The sequence below is a fragment of the Panthera tigris genome, chromosome X (genome assembly GCF_018350195.1).
Source record: "Panthera tigris isolate Pti1 chromosome X, P.tigris_Pti1_mat1.1, whole genome shotgun sequence".
Taxonomy (NCBI): domain Eukaryota; kingdom Metazoa; phylum Chordata; class Mammalia; order Carnivora; family Felidae; genus Panthera; species Panthera tigris.
Window position 1 is genome coordinate 48169206 of NC_056677.1, and position 17185 is coordinate 48186390.

General features: G+C 40.0%; 1 protein-coding gene across 1 annotated transcript in view; it reads left to right on the forward strand.

Moving 5' to 3' along the window:
- The first annotated feature begins 815 nt into the window (after positions 1 to 815).
- KLF8 (Kruppel like factor 8) overlaps positions 816 to 17185 on the forward strand; it is a 78546-nt gene continuing 62176 nt past the window's right edge. Inside the window, exon 1 of the mRNA XM_042975000.1 lies at positions 816 to 852. The gene's annotated coding sequence lies outside the window, so the exon portion shown is untranslated. The remainder of the gene's footprint in view (positions 853 to 17185) is intronic.

The following is a 17185-nucleotide window of genomic DNA, read 5'->3' on the forward strand; positions in this document are numbered from 1 at the left end:
GTGTTTTGGTCTGGGTTTTGTAAGTGGTTTCACAGATAAGAGAAACAAAAAGAAAAAAGGGGGGGAGGAAATAAAAGGAGGTCATTTAAGAATTTGAAAAAATGAATACACTATAGTAGAATAAAATGTAATTATGTGTGTAAAATAGAATTTGAAAAAAATATGCACAAAAGTAGAGAATACAGTAGAAAAAATTAAATAAAAATATTTTCAATAAAAATTTAAAAGAAATATGATTTTTTTCTTTTTCTGTATTTAAGAAAATGAAAAGAAAAAGAAAAAGATAAAAAAGAACAAAAGAAAAGAAATAAAGAAATTGTTTGAAAATTTGAAAAAGTGAATACACTGTAGTAGACTACAATAAAATGATGGGAGTAACATAGAATTTGAAAAAAATTACATACAGGCAAAAATATAGTAATAAAATTAAATAAAATATTTTTAAAAGACATTGAATGTACAAATGAGGTTGTTCTCTTTCTTCATTCAAGAAAAAGAATGGAAATGAAAATGAGAAAAAAAGAAAAAAACTAAGAATAAAGGAAATTGTTTGAAAATTTGAAAAGGTGAGTACTCTGAAGTAAAGTGCACTAAAATAAAATGATGGAAGTAAAGTAGAATTTGAAAAAAAAATACACAAAAGTAAAAAATGTAGTAACAAAATTAAATACAGATATTTCTAGTAAAAATTGAAAATGAAAATGAGTTTTTTTCTCTTTCTGTATTCAAGAAAAGAAATTGTAGAAGAAAACAAGGAAAAAGAGAAAAAAATGGAAAAAAGGGGAAAAAATTGAATAGATGAACCTGCTAACAGATTGAAGTAGGACTGAAATTACATCGTTTCCCCTAGAGGTCAGTCCATGTATCTCTTTATAGTCCATAAATTAAGCTGGTGGTGAGGCTTGTGTTCCTGAAGAGCAAAGTTGGCCCATTTGGGTGGTGCTCAGTGTAACAGCTCCACTCTCCACTAGATAGCGCTGCTCGCCTACTGGGGTGGATTGTTGAGATGCATGTAGTTGTGCATGTGCATGTGCATGCACAGGAGCAGTGAAAATGGCGCCACCCAGCTACCCAGCCTGTTTTCCTGGATAAGCATTCACGCACTGGTCCTCCTACTTCAGCTCTCATCCACTCCCGGCTTTTTCACACTCTGTGACCAGGCCCCAGGCAGTACCTCTCTCCCAAGTTTTGTCTCAGATGTGGCTGTTTTCCCCAGCCCCTTACTTCTGAAGGACTGCGGCTTTGACCTGCTCCGCCCCTCCACATGCAGGACGGTATGACCAAGCAATGGCCGAATGAGCAATGGCCGAATGTCGGCTACACCCAGGAAGGCCAGATGGACCCTGCTGTTGCTGGTGCCCGAGACTGCAGCCGGGTGCCAGCCCGCCCCCCAAAAAGATTGTGAGACAGTGTAGCCTCAGCATTTCAGGGACCATGGAAAATTGCAACACACTTCTGGCACCAGGCTTCACCCTCAACAACATTTCCCCAGCATCAGTGAATGTGGCTGCCTTCTGGGGTCTGCTGCGACCAGGTGTATTCAACTGTCTCTACCAAATGTCCTTCCAGCAGTGGAACTGCTTTTCCCCATGTGGTCTGAGAATCTCCTGGGCCCCACTCTGTTTCTGGGGATTAATTTTTCCCTTCAGAGCACCACCAGGTATTGAGCTGCGGTGTTGCAGCCTTTGCGTTCCTCTGGTTTACAGTCTTAATGGAATTTAAACCCTCTCCTTTCTCCTTTCTCCCTTTTTAGTTTAGTCCCTGTGGCTGTTTCCAATTTTCCACTTTCTCTCCAGCTGTTTTTGGGGAGGGGTGCTTTTCCCATATGCTCCCCCCTCCCCAGTCTCTGTCCTCTCTCCTCCCACAAAAGGGGTTCCCGAACTTTCACGGCTTCTTGCTCCACAAGTTCAGCTCTTCATGTCAAGTGCCTGCTGAATTCTGTGGTTCACGTTGTGCAGATTGTTGTGTTAATCTTCCAATCAGTTTTCTAGGTGTGTAGGATGGTTTAGTGTTGGTCTGGCTGTATTTCATGGACGTGAGACACACCAAAAGCTTCCATGCTGTTCTGCCATCTTGGCTCCTCCTGAAAACTTTTTCAACCCATTCATTCTTTGGTAGGGTGTTCTTTAACCTCCATGCTTTTGATGGTTTTCCAGATTTTTCCTGTGATTGATTTCAAGTTCCATAGCATTGTTGTCTGAAAGTATGTATGGTATGATCTCAATTCTTGTATACTTATGAATGGCTGTTTGTGACCCAGTATGTGATCTATCTTGGAGAATGTTCCATGTGCACTCGAGAAGAAAGTATATTCTGTTGCTTTGGGATGCAGAGTTCTAAATAGATCTGTCAAGGCCATCTGATCCAATGTATCATTCAGGGCCCTAGTTTCATTATTGATCCTGTGTCTAGATGATCTATCCATTGTTGTAAGTGGAGTATTAAAGTCCCCTGTGATTACCACATTCTTATCAATAAGGTTACTTGTTTGTGATTAATTGTTTTATATATTTGGGGGCTTTCATATTCGGTGCATAGACATTTATAATTGTTAGCTCTTCCTGATGGATAGACCCTGTGATTATTATATAATGCCCTTCTTCATCTCTTGTTACAGCCTTTAATTTAAAGTCTAGTTTGTGTGATATAAGTATGGCTACTCCAGCTTTCTTTTGATTTCCAGTAGCATGATAAATAGTTCTGCATCCCCTCACTCTCAATTTGAAGGTGTTCTCAGGTCTAAAATGGGTCTCTTGTAGATAGCAAATAGATGGGTCTTGTTTTTTTTTTATCCATTCTGATTCCCTATGTCTTTTGGTTGGAGCATTTAGTCCATTTACATTCATTGTTATTATCGAAAGATATGTGTATAGAGTCATTTTGATGTCTGTAGGTTTCATGCTTGTAGTGATGTCTCTGGTACTTTGTGATCCTTGCAGCATTTCACTCACAGAATCCGCCTTAGGATCTCTTGTAGGGCTGGTTTAGTGGTGATGAATTCCTTCAGTTTCTGTTTGTTTGGGAAAACCTTTATCTCTCTTTATATTCTGAATGACAGACTTGCTGGATAAAGGTTTCTTGGCTGCATATATTTTCTGTTCATCACATTGAAGATTTCCTTCCATTCCTTTCTGGCCTGCCAAGTTTCAGTAGATACATCTGCCACTACTCTTATGTGTGTACCTTTGTAAGTTAGAACATGTTTATCTCCAGCTTCTTTCAGGATTTTCTCTTTATCCTTGTATTTTGGCAGTTTCAGTATGATATGTCATGCAGAAGATCGATTCAAGTTACATCTGAAGTGAGTTCTCTGTGCCTCTTGGATTTCAATGCCTTTTTCCTTCCCCAGATCAGGGTAGTTCTCAGCTATGACTTGTTCAAGCACACCTTCAGCACATTTCTCTCTCTCTTCTTATGAAATTCCTATGATATGGATGTTGTTCCATTTGATTGCATCACTTAGTTCTCTAATTCTCCCCTCATACTCCTGGATTTTTTTATCTCTCTTTTTCTCAGCTTCCTCTTTTTCCATAATTTTATCTTCTAATTCACCTATTCTCACCTCTGCCTTTTCAATCTGTGCTGTGGCCACTTCCATTTTATTTTGCACCTCATTTACAGCATTTTTTAACTCCTCATGACTATTTCTTAGTCCCTTGATCTCTGTATCAATAGATTCTCTGCTGTCCTCTATGCTTTCTTTCAAGTCCAGCGATTAATTTTATGACTATTATTCTAAATTCTTGTTCTGTTATATTGCTTAAATCATTTTTGATCAATTCGTTAGCTGTCACTACTTCCTGGAGTTTCTTTTGAGGAGAATTCTTCTGTTTCCTCATCTTAGGTAGTCCCTGTGGTGGCTCCAAACTGCAGGGCACTTCTCCTGTGCTGTCCGAAGTAACTTGTGTTGGTGTGCGCGGCTGCATTGAGACCCGATTTCTGTCCCCAGCTCACCACTGGGACACAGTCAGACTGGTGTGTATTTTATGCTCCCCTCTCCCAGGGACAGGACTCACTGTTAAGTGGTGTGGCCCCTGTCTGGGCTGCTTGCGTACTTATAGGCTTGAGGTGCTGCTTCAATGTGATCTGGCCAAGGGCATATTAGCGGGGGTGGATCCTCAAGGTGCACAGGGGCAGGAGGGGCAAGCTTAGCTACATTTTTCATTGGTGGTCACCTGCGGGAGGGGCCCTGCTGCACCAGAAAGGAGGCAGGCTCCTCGGAGGGATGGGTCCACAGAAGCACAGTGTTGGGCGTTTGCATGGTGCCATCAATTTCAGTGACGGGAACTGGTTTATTTGAAATTATGGCTGGGGGATGAGAGAGGGAAATGGTGCTTGCCAGTGCCTTTTCCCCCGCTGAGCTGAGCTCTGTCTTCCTGGGCTCAACAACTATCCCTCCTGGGGTCCTCTCACCCTTCCTGCTCTCTGAGAGCAGAGATATTGACTTTTAACATTTCAGATATTAAGTGCTGCTGGCTGTCAGAATTCATGGAATCCAGCCCCTCCGCTTTTGCAAGCTAGACTTCAGGGGCTCTGCCTTGCTGGGCGTGCTGCCCCTCCACTGCCCTGGCTCACTTCCACCAGTCCGTGTAGCATGCACCATCTCTCCGCCCTTCCTACCCTCTTCTGTGGGACTCTTGTCTAAGCTTGGCCCCAAGAGTCCGTTCTACTAGTCTTCTGGCAGTTTTCTTGGTTATTTAGGCAGATGTGGGTGGAATCTAAGTAATCAGCAGGAAGAGGTGAGCCCACTTCCTCCCACGCTGTCATCTTCTCCAGCTCCTCCAAGTTGTCATTGTTTTTCTTCCACAATCTTTTTATAGGCTTTCTCCTCTCAGCTAATTAGATTTCCTTCTCTAAAATATCCTTATATTTTTTCTGAGAGTAAACTTAGCACTCTCCTCTGGAGTGTGTGGTGAACTTAACACTGGTTCAACATTATCAGAGGGGTAAAAGGTCTCCTTTTAGCTGAGCCCTTAAGGGGGATATGTCCTCTGGGAAACTGCAAAGCAAGAAGAAAGTGGGTGAGGAGGGCAATTTTGTCCCCATTATATTTGAGGTATGCATGTTTTCAGCTACAGTTTTGTTGTTACATGAACAACAGTAATTTAAGAATTCAGACTTTTCTGATTATGTATTGTTTGACTTCCCTCTTTTCCTCAGACCACCTCTACCCTTAACTCTCCTCACTTTCTCCATACTTCTCTTTAGTTTCACCCTATTCTACCCCACATTCTTCTCAGCCCCAGCTTTCCAAACCTTCTGTTGTTGTTGTTGTTGTTTTACTAGGAGCAGTGAGGGTGGAGCCCTCTTACTGTGGCTTTTCCTCCCCTCTCTCTAGTCCTCAAACTGGGCTTCACCATAGTAGTTTGTCAGCTGGTTTTCAAAAAAAAGGAAGGAGAAGCAGAAGGATGAAGAGGAGGGGAAGAGGAAAAAGGAAGAATAGCATCTTGTGGGCCCTGATACACTAAGTATCTGCATATCTTTGAGCTATTGTTCTTTAGGTTCCATGCCTAATTTAACTCTTATACTCCTCAACTGTGTCTTTGGGTATAGAGGAAAGCATAGACTGTTACTTCAAGCAGGCCATCTCCCTAAGACTTAGGATGGGATGGAAGGAGCCGAAGATATTGCAAGTTGCTATTCAGTTTATGCTTTAAGCCAGCTTATACAAAAGAGAGCCTGTGGTTCTTCCTAGAAGGAGAGAGAAACTGATAACTACTTTTAGTTCTTTTAGTTCTTCATACATCCTCCTACACACCCTTTTTTATGACTTCTACAATGCCAGCCACATGATGATTATTGATGTGTCAAGAGGCAAATAATATAAAGGAAAAACTGTGCCTTTGCCCTTACCTATGGTCATGGGGTACACAGTTCCCTGTGAGCCACATTTGAGTCGTAATTTGAGACAGAAGCCAAGTCTATAAGACTAAAGGGAAATATGGACTAACGTGCTGTGTTTAATTAACTAAATTTTCCTTCACTGGAGCTTCTTGCAAATATGAATGTTATCATTTCTCCCCCTAACAGCATGGTTCTTGATATAGTGCAGTTCTTAACACATGACAGGGAAGAATATTGTGTTTATTTTCCAAGTTTCAATAATTTATTTATGTTTTGCAAAATTTGAATTTGCCATCTGAGGTTTTAGTTTTCCCCACAAATAAAGTTGAGGCAGTATTACTAAAAAGCAAAAAAATAAACAAAAAAAAAAACCCTAGGGTTTAAAATAAATTAAAGACTGTTAATAAGAATGTAAACGTTTAACTATCTGAAGATGGATATTGCTTCTTGAAAAGCTTTTACAGATTGGACAAGGGACTCATTATTACCTTGAAGTACACCTAGCCTACACAAGGAATTGTATTGGCTACTCTTTAAAATTTATTTCAGTTATATGCTGATTTTCATCTGCACATGACAAAAATGGTTTAATTCTTGCTATAGACAGTTCATTGTCCTTTCATGCACTTGAATCTAATAGAATATTTTCTAGTATTGTTGAAAATAGCATTTGTTGGAGTGATGGGAATCCTATGTTGTGTAGAACTCCCAAAATTTTATACACTGAGATTCTAAGTCTCCACGGGATAAAGTGATTCATTTTTAAAGAATGTGTGGAGAGTTGTACACTTGTTTATATGGATCCACGCCAATATATCTTACCTTGATAGCTAGGCAGATGGTGGAAAAACATGATATAGTAAGACAGGGAATTCTTTATAACCCCTTCTGCAAGGATATTCTTTCATTCAATAGGGATATGATTTCATTCAACAAATTCATATGCATGTTAACTTAATCTCTTTCCCTTAAATTTTATCATATGTAAAATGGGGGTAGTAACAATACCTACCCATAGGTTATTAGAAGGATTCAATAACTTTATGTGTGTATATAAAATATATAACATATGTACATAATATGTATATACACATATATGAATATAATTCAGTGACTTTAAGTGTATATAAAATATGTAATATGCTTATATATATATCAGATATATGTATATATAATAGAGAAAAAGAGGGAGAGAGAGAGATATGCTTAGAACAGAATTTGGCACATAGTTAACGCTCAATAACTGTTATTGTGAATAATAATACCGGATACCCAGGTTACAGAAATGATAATGCCTAGTGCCTAAACTCAGGGACTTTATAATGTAGTGGGGGGAGGCAATTCTGTCAACAAATATGGTAGAAAGAGCACAGAGGAAGCAATGGTCAGTTTGGTCAGAGGAAGCAATGGTCAATTTACATGAAGGAATTAAGGAGGGGAGGTGGATAGAGATCTTAGGCCATTTCAAATAAAGAAAGCAAGATTAGCCAAAGTATAGAGGATGGAAGAAGCCTGTCATTCTCAGGTATTTGTAATACAGGTAAGCAGCAAAAGCTCTGCTGCTTGAGAAGTAGTTAGAGTCCAGATCACAGCAGGTCAAAGATGATTCCCATCATCTTTGGGATGCTGGGAATCCCAAAGGTGTGCTGCCTTAGAGGCTGAGGTGCCTGGTGATGCCATTCAAGTAGTAAGCTGGTGAAATACAGCAGGAAGAACAGAGAGTTTGGGACAGAGTAATAGAAGATTATTAGAAGGCATTCAGGTAGAAATATTAAGCCAGTGTGCATATATGTGTTTGGAAGTACTGGGCTCTGAATCTCAAATTCCTTATTTGAAAAAAAAGGGGGTGGTCTTGGAGAGTATCATAGTATTTACTTTCCAGGGTTGTTATATAGCCTGGATAACAGGTTGTCATCTAGCCCAGTGACTTCCCCATATTAGGTACTGAATACACAGCAGCTATTATTATTTATTCTGCCCCTCTGCTCTATCTCTACCCCTGCTTTGTTTTTTCTCTTCTCTTTCCTCTTTTTTAAAATAATTGTGGTAGAGGGCACCTGGGTGGCTCAGTCTGTGAAGCATATGGTTTTGGTCATGATCTCATGGTTCATGAGTTTGAGCCTTGGATCAGGCTCTGTGCTGACAACTCAGAGCCTGTAGCCTGCTTCAGATTCTGAGTCTCCCTCTCCCTCTGCCCCTTGTTGGGTCACACTCTGTCTCTCTCTCTGTGTGCCTCAAAAATAAATAAACATTTAAAAAAATTTTTTTTAAGAATTGTGTTAGAGAAGAGGCACTGAAAAGAGCTTGTGGTTGCTTGTGACTTCCTGACCTCATTTTAAAGTGAGCTAGAGAGAGACTTCCAGGCAAGGGCAAAGAAATCCTGGAAATGTGGCTGTTACCCTATGGATTCAGCTCTACAGGAATCTTTACTGATGCGCGGCTGACAGGCAGTCCCAGGGGGTTGAGAACTCCATTCTTACAGGTCTGGTATCTGGGAGATTAAAAGCTTTCTGTATTCACAATTCCCTCAACTCTTTCTTTCCCACCCACTCTCAGTTCCTTTGTTGATCTCTTAGAAAATTCCACCAGCTCCATTCTCCTTTGCTCTTAGTCTCCTCCCTTAGAAGATACTGTGACCTCATGGAAGCCGAAGACAAAGGACGGGTGTGTGACTGCTGATTGGGAAGAAAAAAGTTCTGATACTAGAGACTGGGTAACAGTGTGATGCCATTTTCACCGCTCCCAAGCATGTGCATACGCACCTACAAGCGCCACAAAGATCCACCCCAGTAAGCTAAGCAGCGCCATCTAGTGGTGAACAGAGCTGGTAACCAACCCCTGCCCAACTGAGCCAACCTCACTCTTCAAGAACACAAGTCTCACCACCTGCTTAGTTTATGGACTATAAAATGTTTCATAGTTTGATTTATAGGGGAAAATGAAGTAATTCCAGTTGTATTTAAGTCTGTTAGCCGGTCCATCTATTCAATTTTCTTTCTTCTTTCTCCTTTTTGTTTCTTTTCTTTTTCTTGAATACAGAAAGAGAAAAAATAATTTTTTATTTTCAATTTTTATTAAAATATTTTCTTTAATTATTTTCTACTATATATTTTACTTTTGTGTAAATTTTTCAAATTCTATTTACATCTATTTTTACTAGTCTAATTCAGTGTATTCATTTCTTCAAATTTTCAAATGATTTCCTTGTCTTCCCCCTTTTCCATTGTTTTTCTCTAATCTGTCAAGGTACTTTCAACACAGAGACCAAATCACCTAGGATCTAGCATCATTTATTCAATTGTTATGTGTGTGTGTGTGTGTGTTTGTTTTCAATTTGTTAATTTTAATATTTTTTTAATTTTAATTTTTTTAATTTTAATATTTTATACCTCATTGATTCCTTTTATTACTTCAAAATGACAAAATGAGGGAATTAACCCCAAAAGAAAGATCATGAAGAAACGACAGCCAGAGACTTAACCAACACAGATACAAGCAAGATGTCTGAACCAGAATTTAAAATCACGATAAAAAGAATACTAGCTGGAGTTGAAAATAGATTAGAATTCCTTTCTACAGAGATAAAAGTAGTAGAAGCTAGTCAGGATGAAATAAAATGCTAAAAATGAGCTGCAATCTTGAATGGAGGCCATGGTGGCAAGGAAGGTCGAGGCAGAACAGAGAATCAGCGATATAGAGGACAAACATGGAGAATAATGAAGCAGAAAAAAAGAGGGAGATTAAGGCAAAAGAGCATGATTTAAGAATTAGAGAAATCAGTGACTCATTAAAAAGAAACCCCATCAGAATCATAGGGGTCCTAGAAGAGGAAGAGAGAGAAATAGGGGTAGAAGGGTTATGTGAGCAAATCATAGTGGAAAACTTTCCTAACCTGGGGAAAGACACAGACATCAAAATTCAGGAAGCACAGATGACTCCCATAAGATTCAACAAAAACTGACCATAAACAAGGCATATCATAGTCAAATGCACAAAATACTCAGGCAAGGAGAGAATCATGAAAGCAGCAAGGGGAAAAAAGTCCTTAACTTACAAGGGAAGACAGATCAGGTTTGCAGCAGACCTATCCACAGAAACTTGGCAGGCCAGAAAGGAGTGACAGGATATATTCAATGAGTTGAATCAGAAAAATATGCAGCCAAGAATTCTTTATCAATCAAGGCTGTCATTCAAAATATAACAAGAGATAAAAAGTTTCCCAGACAAAAAAAAAAAAAAAAAAAAAAAGGGAGTTTGTGACCACTAAACCAGCCCTGCAGGAAATTTTAAGGGGGACTCTCAGAGTGGAGAAAAGATTTAAAAAATGAATAAAAAAAAAACAAAGACCAAAGTCTAGAAAGGACCAGACATCACCACCAGAAACTCCAACTCTACAAGCAACATAGTGGCAATAAATTCATATCTTTCGGTACTCACTCTAAATGCCAATGGATTAAATGCTCTGATCAAAAGACATAGGGTAACATAATGGATAAGAAAACAAGATCCATCTATATGCTGTTTACAGGAGACCCACGTTAGACCTAAAGACACCTTCAGATTGAAAGTAAGGGAATGGAGAAACATCTATCATGCTAATGGTCAACAAAAGAAAGCCGGAGTAGCCATAGTTATATCAGACAATCGAGACTTTAAAATAAAGACTATATCAAGAGATAAAGAAGGGAATTATATAATATTAGGGGTCTATCCACCAAGAAGACCTAAGAATTGAAAATATTTATGCACCAAATGTGTAGGAACTTAAATACATAAATCAATTAATCACAAACATAAAGAAACTCATTGATAGTAATACCATAATAGTAGGGGACTTCAATACCCCACTCACAACAATGGACAAATCATCTAATCAAAACAGTCAAAAAGGAAACAATGGCTTTGAATGACACACTGGACCAGATGGACTTCACAGACATATGCAGAACATTTCATCCTAAAGCAGCAGAATATACATTCTTCTCCAGTGCACATGGAACGTTCTCCAGAATAGACCATACACTGGGACACAAATCAGCCCTAAGTAAGAACAAAAAGATCGAGGTCATACTGTGCATATTTTCAGACCACAATGCTATGAATGTGGAAATCACCCATGTGAGAAAATTTGGAAAGGTAACAAAGATTTGGAGATTAAAAACATCCTACTAAAGAACAAATAGGATAACCAAAATGTTAAAGAGGAAATTAAAAAGTACATGGAAGCCAATGAAAATGATAACACCACAGCCCAAAACCTCTGGGATGCAGCAAAGGCGGACATAAGAGGAGAGTATATAGCAATTCAGGCCTTCCTAAAGAAGGAAGAAAGATCTGAGATACACAACCTAACCTTATGCCTTAAGGAGCTGGAAAAAGAACAGCAAATAAAACCCCAAACCAGCAGAAGACAGGAAATAATAAAGATTAGAACAGAAATCAATGCTATCGAAACAAACAAACAAAAAAACAGTAGAAGAGATCAATGAAACCAGAAGCTGGCACTTTGAACGAATTAACAAAATTGATACACCACTAGCCAGTTTGATCAAGAAGAAAAAGAAAAGGATCCAAATAAGTAAAATCAAGAACGAAAGAGGAGAGATCACAACCAACACAACAGAAATAAAAACAATAATAAGAGAATCCTATGAGCAATTATATGCCAATAAAATGGGCAATCTGGAAGAAATGAACAAATTCCTAGAAACATATACACTACCAAAACTGAAACAGGAAGAAATAGAAAATTTGAACAGACCCAAAAGCAGTAAGGAAATCGAATTAGTAATCAAAAACCTCCCAAAAAACAAGAGTCCAGGGCCAGATGGCTTTCCAAGGGAATTCTACCAAACATTTAAGGAAGAGTTACCACCTATTCTCTTGAAACTGTTCCAAAAAAATAGAAATGGAAGAAAAACTGCCAAACTCTTTCTATGAAGCCAGCATTACCTTGATTCCAAAACCAGACAGAGAACCCACTAAAAAGGAGAACTATAGACCAATTTCCCTGATGAACATGGATGAAAAATCCTCAACAAGATATTAGCAACCAGCTCCAACAATACATTAAAAAATTATTCACCTCGACCAAGTGTGATTTATACCTGGGATGCAGGGCTAGTTCAATATCCACAAAAGAATTAACGAGATTCATCACATCAATAAAATAAAGGGCAAGAACCATATGATCCTCTCAATAGATGCAGAGAAAGCATTTGACAAAATACAGCATCCTTTCTTGATAAAAACTCTCAAGTAAGTAGGGATGGAAGGATCATACCTCGAGATCATAAAAGCCATATATGAATGGCCCAATGCTAATATCCTCAATGGGGAAAAACTGAGAGCTTTACCCCTAAGGTCAGGAACAAGACAGTGATGTCCACTCTCACCACTGTTATTCAACATAGTATTGGGAGTCTTAGCCCTGCAATCAGACAACACAAAGAAATAAAAGTCATCCAAATCAGTCAGGAGGAGGTCAAACTTTCACTCTTTGCGGATGCCATGATACTTTATATGGAAAACCCAAAAGATTCCACCAAAAAACTGCTAGAACTGATTCATGAATTCAGCAAAGTTGCAGGATGTGAAATCAATGCACAGAAATCGCTTGCATTCCTATACACCGACAATGAAGCGACAGAAAGAGAAATAAAAAAATCTATCCCATTTAGAGTTGAACCAAAAACCAGAAAATACCTAGGAATAAATCTAACCAAAGAGGTGAAAAATCTATACACTGAAAACTATAGAAAGCTTATGAAAGAAATTGTAGAAGACATGCAAAAAAATGGAAAAAGGTTCCATGCTCCTGGATAGGAAGAACAAATATTGTTAAAATGTCAATACTACCCAATGCAATCTACATATTTAATGCAATCCCTATCAAAATAACACCAGCATTTTTCACAGAGCTAGAAAAAATGATCCTAAAATTTGTATGGAACCAGAAAAGACCCCAAATAGCCAAAGCAATTTTGAAAAAGAAAACCAAAGCAGGAGGCATCACAATCCTGGACTTAAAGCTACACTACAAAGCTGTAATCCTCAAGACAGTATAGAACTGGCACAAGAACAGATACTCAGATCAATGGAACAAAATAGAGAACCCAGAAATGGACCCACAAACGTATGGCCAACTAAACTTTGACAAAGCTGGAAAGAATATCTAATGGAATGAAGACAGTCTGTTCAGCAAGTGGTGCTGGGAAAACTGGACAGTGACGTGCAGAACAATGAACCTGGACCACTTTCTTACACCATACACAAAAATAAACTCAAAATGCATGAAAGACCTAAATGTAAGACAGGAAGCCATCAAAATCCTCCAGGGAAAGCAGGCAGAAACCTCTTTGATCTTGGCTGCAGCAACTTCTTACTCAAGACGTCTCCAGAGGCAAGGGAAACAAAAGCAAGAATGAAATACTGAGACCTCATCAAAATAAAAAGCTGCTGCACAGCAAAGGAAACAATCAGCAAAACTGAAAGGCAACCAACAGAATGGATGAAGATATTAGCAAAGGACATATCAGATAAAGGGTTTGTTTCCAAAATCTCTAAAGAACTTATTAAACTCAGCACCCAAAAACCAAATAACCCAGTGAAGAAATGGGCAAAAGACATGAGTAGACACTTCTCCAAAGAAGACATCCCAATGGCCAACCAACACATGAAAAAATGCTCCACATCACTCATCATCAGGGAAATACAAATCAAAACCACAATGAGATACCACCTGACACCTGTCAGAATGGCTAACATGAACAACTCAGGCAACAACAGATGTTGGCGAGGATGTGGAGAAAGCGGATCTCTTTTGCATTGTTGGCGGGAATGCAAGCTGGTGCAGCCACTCTGGAAAACAGTATGGAGGTTCTTCAAGAAAATAAAAATAGAACTACCCTAGGACCCAGCAATTGCATTTCAAAGGGATACAGGTATGCTGTTTTGAAGGGGCACATGTACCCCAATGTTTATAGCATCACTGTTAACAATAGCTAATGTATGGAAAGAGCCCAAATGTCCATCGATGGATGGATGGATAAAGAACATGGATAAAGAGGATATAGACATATATATGTATATACACAGAATGGAGTATTACTCGGCAATCAAAAAGAATCAAATCCTGTTATTTGCAACTATGTGAATGGAACTAGAGAGTATTATGCTAAACGAAATTAGTCACAGAAAGACAAATATCATATGATTTCACTCATATTAGGACTTTAAGAGACAAAACAGATGAACACAAGGGAAGGGAAGCAAATTTAGTATAAAAACAGGGAGGGGGACAAAACATAAGAGACTCTTAAATATGGAGAACAGAGGGTTCATGGAAGGGTTGTGGGAGGGGCAATGGGCTAAATGGGTAAGCAGCATTAAGGAATATACTCCTGAAATCACTTTTGCACTTTTTGATAACTAATTAGGATGTAAATTTAAAAAATAAAATTAAAAACAAAAAGAACATACTGTGACCTCGCTCTCTTGGCTGGTGTCATACTGTTACCATGGAGAGCAAGGAGGTTAAGTAATGCTTCCAGTTGCTAGCTTTCTTGCTCTTCCCTTACCCCATTCCTCTCTTCTTAGGGAGCCCCCCAACGCCCCCCCCCCCCGCATCCCTTTCATCCTTCTATGGTGAGTTAATTTAACCAGAATGTGTAGATGATCAAGCAGTGTGATTGTAAGCCTCTTCCTGGGAAGGATAAAGAACTGTAATTGGAGTTATATCTGCTGCTGCTGGAGACTGAGAGGAGGCTCCCAAGGGCGAGGTCAGAGCTCCCTGCCCAGAGCCCTACCACACCCCCTCCCTTCTCCCTTCCTGTTCTCAGCCTCACACTTCTCCACCTCCTCTCTTTGTGGCTGCCTGTCCCATTTTAGGAACTCCACCTTTACCAAAGTTACACCTCTTTGGGTCTAGCCAGGCCAGAAACAGAGTCACCCCATCCATTAAAGTTACCCAGTGAACAATTGAGGTTCTGATCCACATGAGCACGAGGTCCCCAATGGGACAACTAGATGCCTTTAAGAAACCTTGCCCCACAGGGGAGCATGGGTGGCTCCGTGGGATAAGCATCTGACTCTTGATCTAGGCTCAGGTCATGATCTCATGGTTCATGAGTTCAGCCTGCACTGGGCTCTGCACTGATGGTGCAGAGCCTGCTTGAAATTCTGTCTCTCCTTCCCTCTGCCCCTCACCTGCTTGTGTGCTCTTCTCTCTCTCTCTCTCTCTCTCTCTCTCTCTCAAAATAAATAAACTTAAAAAAATGGAAGAAACTGCCCCCAGAGAACCAGCACCAGTAGGTGCCATTTTTTGCTGAAGCCTCTCCCCTGAGCTGAGGGTCTGGTGGTGTGCCTACATGTTTCTATGTTTCCACCAAATGTAGGCATGTTCTCCCTGCCCTGGCGTTTTTGTTTTTGTTTTTTTGGTGGGCACTGGGGTGTGCGTTGTCAACTTGCAGCAGTAAAGGGATCACTTTGTAGTATCGTATCGTGGGTTCCTTACCTTAGTCATTTTATTTTATTTATTTTTATATGAAATTTATTGTCAAATTGGCTTACATACAACACCCAGTGCTCATCCCAAAAGGTTCCCTTCTCAATACCCATCACCCACGCTCTCCTCCCTCCCACCCCCATCAACCCTCAGTTTGTTCTTAGTGGTGGGTTCCTTTCTGTCTTGAAGGATTCCTTCTCAACCTCAACGTTTTTTTCAAGTGGTATTTCAAGTAGTATTTTGAGATTTGGCTTGGGTTTTTTAGCTCCTACCCCAGTCCTCTTTTTAAGGGTGTATGGAGCTCAGAGATGGGTGGAAAGTGGGCTTGGCCAGAACTGAATTAGCAGAGGTGAAGGGAAACAGGAACCCCAGCCCTGGCCACTTACACCTTATTTTTAGCCAAGGAAAAGAGCTGCATTGGAAGCAGGGGGATGATACTTTTTAGGAAGTCTACTTTGCTAATCCACCATCCACCAGAGTTTGGGGTTTGATGCCTGAGAGCTTTGTTTACCTTTTTCCAAGAGTAGCACAGCTGAATTGATTCCCTTTGCTCTGGCCCTCCTCCTCATTTTCCAGCCAGGAGGAAAAGAGGAGTTGGGGGGTAGAGAAAGAGAATGCAAGAGCTAGTTGCTTAGTGCGCTGACAGGGGCAGGTGTGAGAGAAACAGCTGTTTAGCAATCAGCTCAGGAGTATGAGCCTCCCAGAGGACAGCATGAGCTTCAGATACTTCAGGAGTCACCAGCTAGAGACATGGGTGGTAAGTGATTCCTGGATTAGAACCCACTCACTCCTATCTCCTGGATCTCGATTCTATCCCCCACTCCCATTTCTCTTTAGGTTTTAGCAGTGGACAGGCAGGTGGTTGAGGAATGAAAGGTATGAACACTATATGGAATCAAATTAAACTCAAAGAAAAAATGACTTTGCTAAGGGTTGAGCAAAGAGGGGCTAGGAAAGGGAGAAGGACTTTGGGGGAGACTCGAGGGAGAAATGAGGGGGGAACATGGATGGATAGATATGTCTAATTTAGTCTGCCCAGGCTTGGCGTTCTCATTTCTCCTTAAGGAGAGGTTTGTCTTTGACTTAACCCTACACAGCCAAAGTTGCAGCCAGAAAGAACAGGGTTCAAAAGGCCAACGTTCCCAAGTAACCCCCTAAGCAGTAGCAGGTACCTAGAGATGCTTCAAAAGGGAAAGAAGACCAGGCAGAAGGTTAGGTTTCCAGCCCAAGCTAGTGGGCTCACTGAGCTGTGGGGCCCTGGAGGCCGCCTCTGGGTAGGAGATGCTTTGGGCATGTCGGCCCTTTAAGGAGGGGCTGGGCTTGGTTAGAGGAGGAACCTAGGTCCTAACCAGGCTCTTTAAGACATGGCCAAGGGAGTTGGCTTATCCGTGTAGGTAGAAGATTGGGCTAAATTGCTGAGGTTGCTGTAGTGAATTAACTTGTAATGGTGATTTGGAAGAATTGTCTTTTTGTGGGCTTTTTCTTTAATTCTAAGAATTTGAGGAAATATAAATAGAAAAATATGTAAAATTCACTCTTTGGAAAAAATAAATCCAAACAAATGGTAAGGGAATGATCACTTATTTCCTTTGGCATTGTCTTTATTGTAAAGAGAAAACATTTATTAAGCACCTGTATGATGTCACTCAGTGTGATAATAATCGTACAAAGAGAATAATCTCAAAGTTTGAATTAGATACTGATACAGACTGTGATGGTGTAGATTAACAGACAGATCTGATTTGAAACCCAAAGCAGATTTACTTACTGATTTACTTAGATGCATGAGCCTTGGGCTTTGCTTTTATCCTCTAGAGAATGTGGATTGATTATCTT